Consider the following 11,715-nt stretch of genomic DNA (forward strand, 5'->3'; position numbering starts at 1 on the left):
TTGAGGAATGAGAAACTACACCGGACTTATCACCAGCATGAGGGTGAGTCGATAATGACTGAATTTTGTTTTAGAGTGAACTATTCCTTTAAGTGGTTCCCTTGCTTATGTAGCAGGTTGCAGGTGGAGTGATCTTGAAAGTGTATAGTCACAACCTTGGGTCTGGACCTATTTATCTGGGTATCAAATGATGATCCAAAAATATTTCTCTTCTCTAAATTCTGTTCTTTATCTGTCTGATTGCTTTTTTTTAAAGTGGAACACTAGATAGATTTACCTCCTCAGGTGACTGAATACTAAACAATGCCAGGAGTCAACTTGACTTTGGCCACAGTTTACAGATATTATACATCAAGAGTTTGTAAATAGACACTCATTTGCTTTGAAGGGGAAAAAGTAAAGACAGTTGGGAACCACTGTTCGTTAAATTACCACTGTACTATTGCAATAGTCATGTAACTTTAATGATCAGGCATTCTGTAATTGAAAGGGGTCTACTAAACCTTGCACAGTCCAATTTTTCTATTATGGTAATTCTTTGAAACAAAACTAATTTATTTGCATGCATTAATGCTGAAATCCCAAAGAGCAACAGTGTAAATGTAAACTAAAAAACCCTTACATGATTAATAGCGAAAATGTAGTGATAAAATAAAACAGATGGAGTGTTTAAAAAGCTTTGTTCAATTCTCGTTTGGAAGTAACCAACTACACAGAGATGGATTAGGGTGACAAGAACAGAGAAACTAAACAGGTTCTGCTCACACCTTAGTGGACACTTGGAATTAATTTGCTTTTTTTTCTCCAGGTCATTGCCCACAACAGAGTTGTAGATCACTCATGAAGGCGGAGATGAGGGAATTGAAGAGGAATTAGATGCAGTGTATCATGTGCTGGTAGGGGGCGCCCAAGACTTTTATCTTGCCCATGCAGGAGCCAGTCTGAAGCAGACATAGTAGTTACTACACGCTGCTTATACTTTATGGACAGGCCATTTCCATCCAGACACACCTGAGCTGTTCAGGAAGGAGTGACACAGGCAGACAAGCTACACTTTCTTTAGCCAACATGTCAGCTGATGTCCTCTGGTTGCCTGACTTTCTGCTTGCTCTGAAATGAATGGACTTCTTTGAGAGCTTACAGTATGAACACATGAGTAAATGTAAAAGAAAATCTCCATACAAAAAGAGTTTAAGAGACAATGACTCCTCAAGCATGAAGTAGAACTTAATCCATAAAAATGAACAAAACATTTTTCATTATGTTTTACTCTATAGTATGTCTGCTTCTCAAGATTTATTTTCACTTTTCCGGCAAAAAACTGCTAAGCTACTGCTGCTGCAGCCCATCGACTGCTGAGAGAAGGTGAATAGTCTATAGGTAACTGAACTAACCCTGTCTTGATTAAAACACATTGACAGAACAAGGACAGACTTCTTTTACTTAACACCTACTCCCACGTTACCAGCATGGAACCACACAAAGAAACTTTAATTAAAAATAAGTGGGCCACAATTAATCTGAGGGAGGCATGCTTCATTCAAACTCGCAGCAGCTTGAGACTGTAAGCCTGATGTACTGTCTTGAGTGTGTGTGCTTGTGCGTGCATGCTCAGTTGAAACGGTGGAGAAGTGAGTGGGTGTGTGTCTATGCTGCTTGTATGCTGCTTCTTCTCATGTTGAGACTCTAATTAAATGTTTAAATGGTGTGGTTCAGTGTTATCGCCACTGTCACGAGCTGCTGAGTGACATACTGAAAAGACGCACTTATTGTCATGGTTTATTAACAGAAAGGCAGCACACACTGGGGATACTGTATGTGACATACTCTACGTTTCAATGATGTTTTGATATTAACAGCTCATTCAATCATGACATTCATAGTATTTTTCTGCACTGTGACCCTTTCATACTCTATGTTGTGTCCATTTGCGGCAAATTATGAAAATAAGTTACATTTGCAAGGTTCAAATCCCTGATCCCATTTATTCAACCTTTACACTTTCTTGAATGCATTTTTTGCCATGCCTCTGCTGATGACACTTAATTACATACAGTATTATATGTCGCAGAAAGGAAGAATTAAGTGGCTGCATATGCAAAAATGCTGAAGACCTTTCCTCATTATTATTTCCATCAACAAATCCCCTTAAAATAAAAAATCAACAATGAATATATGTTGAACAATACAAAGTATAATGTCATATGAACTTATCATTGACAAATTAAAGCACACAAACAAAAGTTTAAAAAGAAACAAAACAGTCATACTATACCAGTGGGTTACATACTTTGTCCTCATTACATGACAAGCTACATGACCTTTACTTGTAGTTGAGTATTTCCAGTGTGGAATTGCTACTTTTACTTATGTAAAGGATCTGAATATCATTTCTACCACTGTTCAGGGCTATACTTTCAATCTCTGGAGACTAGGTGTGTGTTACAGAAGCACAATGCCTTGAAAAAAAAATGAAAAAAACAGATATCTTGCCTTGTAATAATAAGTTAATATCTCCTATATTACAACAAAAGATCTCTAACTACAAGATCAGGATAATGTAAATATAAGAAAAGTTAAACTGGCAATAGACAACTTTTTTGCTTTAACCAATCATTCTGAAGTAAATACTGATTGCAAAATATCCGCATATAGACTGGTTCACTAAAAAACCAAGTAACCATTATGCAATTAAAAACAATGGATAAATTATATTACAAAGTGAACATGTCTGCCATTGCCAACTAAACCAGTAAGAGGCATTCTTTTACCTGGTCACTATGTAAGGGATAATGTATAGTTCGGAGGTTGTTATGGAGAAATAAACCCCGACAGGTTGTATGGTTTCATACAACCTGAAGGGGTTTATTTCTACATAACAACCAACTAACTATACATTATCCCACTTATTACACGGCTTACGAGTGAAACAAATAATAAATAATCACCCACAATGATTCAGCAGCGACACGGATTGCTCGGTAAAGTTTTCACGTTCACTTTCACTTTCAAAGCCGGCCTGAGAGAGGAGCTGGACAGCGGTGCTGTCTTGCTTATGTTGCTATTGCCAGGGCGGATCAGAGCGCTGTCCCTAGCAACGGTCTGTTATACTTGACGACGGTCATTATACAGAAATAACAGACTGTAGAACGCAGCGACGGACCAATCAGAGAGCAGCATTCAATAGAGCCGTGTAATAAGTAAGGGATAATGTATAGTTCGGAGGTTGTTATGGAGAAATAAACCCCGACAGGTTGTATGGAACCATACAACCTGAAGGGGTTTATTTCTCCATAACAACCGACTAACTATACATTATCCCGCTTATTACACGGCCTTACGACTGATATAAATAATAAATAATCACCCACAATGATTCAGCAGCGACAAGGATTGCTCGGTAAAGTTTTAACTTTCACTTTCGGGGCCTGAGAGAGGAGCTGGACAGCGTGCTGTGGTTGGTGTAACGCGTTGAAAGTCCAGCTGTCTTGCTTATGTTGCTATATGTTGCCAGGGCGGATCAGAACGCCGTCCCTAGCTGCTCTCATGTGTCCAGTCACAGACATGATCTGACGACTTTCGAGGCCGGCCTGAAAGAGCAGCTGGACAGCGGTGCTGTCTTGCTTATGTTGCTACATGTTGCAGGGGCGGATCAGAGCGCCGTCCCTAGCAACGGTCTGTTATACTTGACGACGGTCATTATACAGAAATAACAGACCGTAGAACGCAGCGATGGACCAATCAGAGAGCAGCATTCAATAGAGCCGTGTAATAATCCCAGGTAGTGGTGGAACAATTGTAATAACTGTGGAATCTCTACACTGCAAAAGAAAAATTACTTTTAACTTTGGAGGAAGCTAAAAGGAGAAGAAGGAGAGTGATAGAAACCAAGGTAAAACAAAAGTGAATGGATGGCATCCATGCTATGGAGAGCGTCAGTGGTGGGTCAATGTTTATTACACAGCCGATGTGTGTTTCCCCTTACCACCACAACCTGAGCTGGTAGAAAACTGGCACTCTTTCTACTAGATCTGTAAGTAGCAAAACCTGCCTACTTACTGTATAAATACAACCATGTGGTTTACTCTGCCTTTCTAATAAATGAGATCAGGATTTATTGGTCAAATAAAGTTCTTTACGGTTGTTTTTCTCATTGGACAGTAGCCAGGAAGCTAGTGGTAGCCATGTTGCTAATGCTGCGTTTGCAGCGATACCACGGGGTAAGGCTAGGAGGGGAGAAAGAAAGTGGGTCTATTGTTTTTCCAACCCACTTTGGATGAAACCATGCCAACCTCGTATGGCTAAAGCCTTACCTCAGTTCTGCACAATATGAAAGCTACAATAGCTTGAGATATAGCAATATGGGGGCACTGAATTTAAAGTATTGACTTTTTATCGAAGTGTTGAGCTCATGCATTGCATCTTTGATAAGTTCACACATGGCAATCATACCTCAGGGGAGCGAGCATCAATTTGCTTTTGATTTGACTTGTTGTTGTCGATCCCCAAAAACTGTCAGGAAAATCAGAACTAAAATCCCAGATTATGAATTAATCTTAATGTAAATGTTAATTCTAAATAGTATGAATAAACAGTTTGAGTCAAGCAAGAGACTGAACTATGTGTAGCTTTTGTTGTGTCTGTGCATTTACATTTACCTTTAGGGCATTTAGCAGACGCTTTTGTCCAAAGCGACTTACAATAAGTACATGTGTCACAAGAAAGAAACCACAACATATCACTGTCGATAAAGTAGAGGAGTCATGGGAGTCATGGGGTCGAGGTGAAGTCTGAACAAGTGAGTCTTGAGTCTTTTGCGGAATATGGTGAGTGACTCTGCTGTCCTGACATTGGTCGGGAGTTCGTTCCACCACGGGAGCACCAGAGCAGAGAAGAGTTGTGACTTCGCTGAGCGGACTTTGTTTGCTCTCAGCGATGGCAGTGGCCAGCTGATGTAGTAGAGCGAAGTGCTCGCGCTGGGGCGTGTGGTCTGACCAGTGTTTGGAGGTAGATGGGTGCAGTTCCGTTGATGGCCTTGAAGGTCAGCACCATGGTCTTGAATCAGATACAAGCCACAACAGGAAACCAGTGGAGGCCACGGAGGAGGGGGGTCACATGGGAGAATTTGGGTAGATTGAAAACGAGCTGCGCTGCAGCGTTTTGGATACGTTGCAATGGTTTAGTCGCAGAGGCTGGGAGTCCAGCCAAGAGCAAGTTGCAGGAGAGGCAGGAGATGACCAGCGTTTGGACCAGGAGTTGCGTTGCGTCCTTCGTGAGGAAAGACCGGATCCTGTGGTGATGTTGGGGGTGCAGGATAGTCCGTTGTCAAGGATTACGCCCAGGTTCCTTGCAGTCAATGAAGGCGATACCGTGACGTCCTCGACAGTGACTGGCAGGTCCATGTGAGGGCAGCATTTCCCGGGATGGAGAGGAGTTCAGTTTTACTAAGGTTGAGCTTAAGATGAGGCACAGTTGTCCAAGCGGAGATGTCTGCCAGACATTCCGAGATGCGCATGGCAACGTGGGTATTGGAGGATGGGGGAAAGGAGAGGAACAGTTGGGTGTCATCAGCATAACAGTGGTAAGAGAATCCATGTGATGTGATTGCAGAGCCTAGTGATCTAGTGTCAGGGTTTCCTCCACATGTAATTGATTGTGGCGCACCGCCACGGCAAAATAAAGCCGCCACACCTTCAGAATAATGTTTTTGGGGGTTTTTTTGTTTGTTTTTTTACCTTGTTTTTATGTTGTTTTATGTTCATGTTAATGTAAATTATTGTATGAAATGTGAATTGTGGCACAAAACATGGTGTTTTTTTCATGAAATGTGACGCTACGCTGCAAATACCCTTATTTTGAAAAACCAACACCGGAGTCACCACCTGCCTGTCTGGCTGCGGCGCACGAAAGTCGAAGAGAGTAGAGACGACAGTCCGACGTGGAGGGAGAGAAAAGGGTGAAAGAAAGGTATCTAAGCTGGCCCGTAGGCAAGGGGGATCGGAAACATCACAAAGCCATTGAGCAGCTGTTTACTAGTTAGCTTCATTAGCGCCGTTAGCTACGTTAGCTCAGCTACAGTCGAACTAGAGTGGTCCGTTTATAAACCTAATGAGCAGTATTACAAACAACCTGTTTACGTGTGTGTCTGTTGTTAAAGTTTAGTTAAAGTTTACTTTAGAAACTCATTTTTACAATCGAGAGTCACGTAAACATGACGTACCGCACGTCATTTCCCGGTCAGACGCTCTGTCAGTGGTGCTGCATTTGGACCAGAGTGAAAACAAACGTGTGTACCAGCTGTAAAATGAACTGCAGGGCCTGCAGTTTCATTTGGGGTAGCTGGTAAAAATAGCAAAAATAGCTGGGTAAAATAATAATAATAATAATAATTTTATACACACAATTTATAAAAATGAATTACATGGTGAAAAATTGTTGTAATAGGCTGTGTTTGGAATTTAAAAATTAATCTAAAAATAATCAACTGTACCAAATGTGATGAGTACCAGCTCATCCACTGCCACATTAGAAGAGAAAGTATGCCTATAGTGGCTAAAAATGGTCACATCACAAGAGAGACAATACACTTAAATTGTATAACCCCCTCTACAAAGCTGGCTACAGGCCTGCTAAGCTAGGTTATATTTGATACAGTTTTGTTCAAACCCGTGAAAACGACCCTAATGTTATAGATTCTATGCAGGAAAAGATGTTGATTTGACTGTATTCAGTATAGACTAGTTTAGTTATTTAACTTTGAAATGTTGTTGTTGGGGTTTTTGTTGTTTTGGCCTAGTGATACTGCAAGATCCTATTTTCAATTATTATTTTCAATTCATGTACCGGAAACCCTATAGTAAATAATGTATTTAGAAAAACATTCAGTTTGAAATAGTCATAATTTCACATTTCAGAATTCATGTTGTCGTCATCGTCGTCAGCCCCCCTCTTCCACCCGGGCAGACCTCCCCCAATGTTTAAAAAAATCCTGGAGGAAACCCTGAGAGTATAGGGAAAACTATAAGTGAAGTGGTCCTAGTGCTGAGCCTTGAGGGACACCAGTTTCCAGAAAGCAGGGTGTGGACATTCCACATGACCTGAGAGGTGCGATTTGTCAGGTATGATGTGAACCAGGTTAGAGCAGAGTGCCAAGTTCGGCCAGAGTGGAGAGGAGGATTTGGTGGTTGACTGTGTCAAACTCAGAGGATAAGTCGAGGAGCATGAGGACTGACGAGTGGGATGAGGCTCTGGCGGCACGGAGGGACTCAGTCACTGTGAGGAGGGCCGTCTCAGTGGAGTGAGCAGTGCTGAGGCCTGAATGATCGGGGTCAAAGAGGTCGTTTTGTGAAAGGTAGGAGGACAGTTGGTTGTAGACGGCGTGTTCCAGGGTTTTAGAGAGGAATGAAAGAAGAGATACAGGTTTTGGATGTCAGCTGAGTCTAGGGTGGGTTTCTTTAGGAGTGGTTTTACTGTAGCTGTCTTGAAAGGAGCTGGAATAAGGCCTGAAGTGAGGGAGGAGTTTATCAAGGTGGTGAGGAAAGGCAAGATGTCGTGTGAGATGTTTTGGAGAAGAGAGGAGGGAATCGGGCAGAGGGAACAGGTGGTGGCACGGTTAGACGTCACTAGTGTGTGAAAATCTGAGGAGAGAGGGATGAAGCAGGTAAGGCTGTCATAGGTGAGGGTTGTGGGAGGTGCTTTTTGGAAGGGCACGGAAGTAAATGAGGAGCTGATTTTTTTTGCTTTCTTGGTAAAGTGAGTTGCAAAGTCATCAGCAGTGAGGGAGGGGTAGGAGGGGTGAGGAGGGAAGAGAACATGAAGAATAGTTTCCTGGGGTTGGAGGCAGAGGAGTTAATCTTTGACAGGTAGAAGGCAGATTTGGCTGCTGAAACAGCTGATGTGAAGTCAGAGAGGAGGGGGTGGTAGTGTGCTATTTCTCATGTTTGGCTTGTAAAACAAACAGCCAGTAGTGGTGCTGACAGAGCAGATTGTGAGCTGTAGATCCCCAGTAAACATACCAACCTCTTCTGCTGTCACAGTCCCTCCTGCCCGGCCTGCTGTTGGCCCTCTTTGGGTCATTGGAGCTGCTCGTCACTGCCAGAGTGTGTGGGCTAGGCAGAGCAAGGATGCCGGGTGCATTGACACATCTCTTTAATGAACCGCAGCTGACAATGTGGTATCTACCTGTATCCATCTATAGTTGTGGACAGTTGTGCATACACAAGCGCCTTAAGGCACCAACCATACTAAGAGCATTAAAACATGTAAGCAGGAAAAGGTTAATGTTGGTTCTGGAATTTAATGATGGTAATAGCGCCACCTTTATTCGTTAAATTTTGGTAAGACTTTAAGGAATCATGCCCTTGAAAAACCTCTTCTTGCCTTTATCTCCAGGAAGTTAGACTGCTTTTCTGGTCTTCCTGAACAGCTACAGCTCACAGCAGCTGAACACAACCCTCCAGTTGTGCTTTCATTGTCACTGAACTGATTTTAAAATAGTACTGCTGATTTACCCACTAGTTTAGAGCAAAAAAACATCTCAAAGTTGCTTTTCCAAAATGAACCCCCTTGGCCGTCAGACACTGGCTTGTTACTTCTAAGATGAAACATGGTGAATGAGTGTTTAGTTGCACATTGTTGTTAGAAACTTACACTCACACTTGACTGTTGCTGCTTTTAAATATAGGCAGAGAGATTTATCTTTACTGCCGCATGTTCGTCAAAATGTGTTTATTATTATTTTCCTCCTTTCATTCTGCATTCCTTATCCACATTATCGTCTTGTGTTTTGATGTTGCACTTTGGAACGTATAATGTTTGAAATACATTTACAATGTGAATAATCATGCTCGCCTTCTGCCTCTGTCTCACACACCTCATTGTTCTAGAGATGCCAAGTACAGTGCAATGGGTGGGTGTGTGACGTCAATTGTGTCTCCTTGAAGATCAAAGTATGTTTAAAGGCGTCCCTTTAACCAACGTGATACACAATGACAGGGAGGATGAAACTGGAGAAAAGGACACTCTGCTCAGTAATGAATAATGCTGAGAATACAGCATACATTTCAAGGTTTCTTTTTAAAAAAGAACATGTAACATGTGAAGCCGGGAACCTGGTTTATTTATGTAACATGGATATTATCATACTATACTCTTGACCTTTAACCCTTCGTTCATTCTGGTGAGCAGTGAAAGCATTTGCTCTGTATAACTTGCTCTGTATCTCTACATGCTGAACATTTAATTTGGCTTTGATGAAGACCTCAAGGAAATATCAGTGGTGTAAATTTATGGATAGTTGGTCACACTTCATCATTTATGGATTTCACAATTATTCAAGCAGCATTTCTTTTATAGAGTGCTGGGCATCAGTATTATACCAACAATTATAATAATGTATATAATTATTGTCACAGGGATGCCCTGTGACCTGTAAATATAATGCACATCATCACACAACACTTTATTCTACCATCTAGCTGTTTGGTGATTAATGAACATGAAGCTGTGAAACCTTAATGGTGTTGTTCTGTTAAGTTGTTTTGGCATTACTGCCAGTCACTCAATCACATCATATTGAAAAGAAACATCTGACAAAATTAAGTGTTTCAACCAGACTGCACCTGGCCTTCCTCTGATTTGGACCCAGGAACTGCCAAAACAGTCTGTTCAGAATCCTTTTATGTTCAAGTTCTTGGGGGATTGTGCCAGGGTTAGGGCTCATGTTTTAGCCTCGTGCAGGAAAATACTGGAGTCAGCAAAATTTGATACATAAACAAAAGGACGAGCCAGGATTGGATAAGCCATGGTACCCAGCCCGTTTTAGTGAATAACTAACTAGTATGTTTTGTATTGAGAAGTTGGGTCTTATCGGATGAACTTTTGTCTGTATGATCTCATGTTTTAATTGTCGACAATTAAACATTACTGCACTCAGCTTTGGAGGACTCCTGGGGGGTATTCCAGAAAGGAGGTTCAACAAACTCTGAGTCTATCCATGAACTCCGAGTTGACTTACCCTGTGAAGTGAAACTCTGAGTTTTCAGTTCCAGAACAGCTGATCTGAGTCAGGTAAGTCGACTCTGAGTATGTTAACTCTGAGTTGAGCTCGTGCCTGACGACTAGTAAAAAGCCATCATCAATGGAGCTCCGATACTGTGATTCACCATGGCAACAGGGGAGAAAACAGGAAGCAGACATTTTCTGGGAAAAAAAAAAAAAAAAGCAACACGGCTGCGGCCGTAAAATCACTGACAGAGTTTTAGATGCGGTCGTCTTTTCATTTGGAATTTAACATCAGTTTCTTTCATATTAGCCTTTGGGGAAGTGGTTGAATGTTGTTCAGTGTTTTATTTTAGGCTATTTTATTTCATTTAAATCGGCTGAAAATGAAATAGCCTACCTATAAAAACAGTCTCACGGTGGCTCCTCCTCCTTCTTGCTGCTGAAGGTGATTGATTAACCTGCGAAGTGATTAAAAAAACAAAAAAACAAAAAAAAAACGCAGAGGATGGTTCAGATCTGAGAGCACGTCAGCGATGACGCGTAGCCTGATATTCGCTGTGCGGCCGGAGAATATAAATGACGGACTGATGAGGAGCGGTCTACTGTTCAGTCCAGTCCTCGTCAGGGAGCGAGAGCTCATCTAAATTAATCTAAATTCTCCTCCTGGTGTAAAACTGTGTGAATTATTTCTGCTTCAACATGATCGGACTGAAGGAAAGGACAGCCGCTGTCAGACAGCTCCGTCAGACTCAGGGTTTCTTCAGGTGAACCTGCCAGTGAGCAGGTTAGGTTCACAGAGTCAGTTACCGCGGTAACAGACCCAGAGTTTAAGTTATCTCTCTTTCTGGAACTGAAAACTCAGAGTTTCTCTCATCTCAGGGTTAACAAACTCAGAGTTTTCACAAAACCCGCTTTCTGGAATACCCCCCTGGAGATTATTTCCTTTTTATTGGTGACTTTTTGAAACTCTGAAAAACCTTTTTGGACAAACAAAGATTAAGAAATTGAGACACGACACCAAGTGTGGTATGGATGAGGGGGAGGTTCGGGAGGTTCAGAAGAAAAAGGCTATATTGAGTAGTTTAAGATGATGTTTTCTATTTGAAAGAAATGCATTGACGTTTTAAATTGTTAAATTATAGATGTTTTCTATCAGCTGATATATAAAGCACTGATATTAGCTAATTGTTGGTCAATTGATTGGCTAATTGTTATCTCCTGCAGAAGGAGGAGTTTCTGCTTTTATAAGCAGGGGTTGGAGTGGCTTGCCAGAGTCAGTTAATGCAGATGAACAGGCTTAACGGGGGTATAGCCCGATAAAGAGTTTTTGACTAATTTTTACCTTACATTTTTGTCTTTTTTTCCCATTTGAAATTTTAAAATGTATTGTTTCTTTAGTTTTGATTTTTTTGTTCCATCAATTTTGGCCAAGCTGATCACCACTGTAAATACGCTGCTAAAAAAGGAAAATAAAAGAAACTGCTGAACAGTTAAGGAGCCTCATTGTTGCCTCCAACACTGGACCAACATATGTAAATTTATGGATAGTTGGTCACACTTCATCATTCATAGATTTTACAATTATTCAAGTAGCACTTCTTTTCCAGGGTGCTTGTTACACCAACAACAACAATAATAACAACAATAATAATAATAATAATAATAATAATAATAATAATAACAAAATAAAGGCTGGGAAGGGTAAGTGGTCTG

This window comes from Pagrus pagrus, assembly GCF_965226575.1.
Source record: "Pagrus pagrus genome assembly, chromosome: 1".
Classification (NCBI taxonomy): domain Eukaryota; kingdom Metazoa; phylum Chordata; class Actinopteri; order Spariformes; family Sparidae; genus Pagrus; species Pagrus pagrus.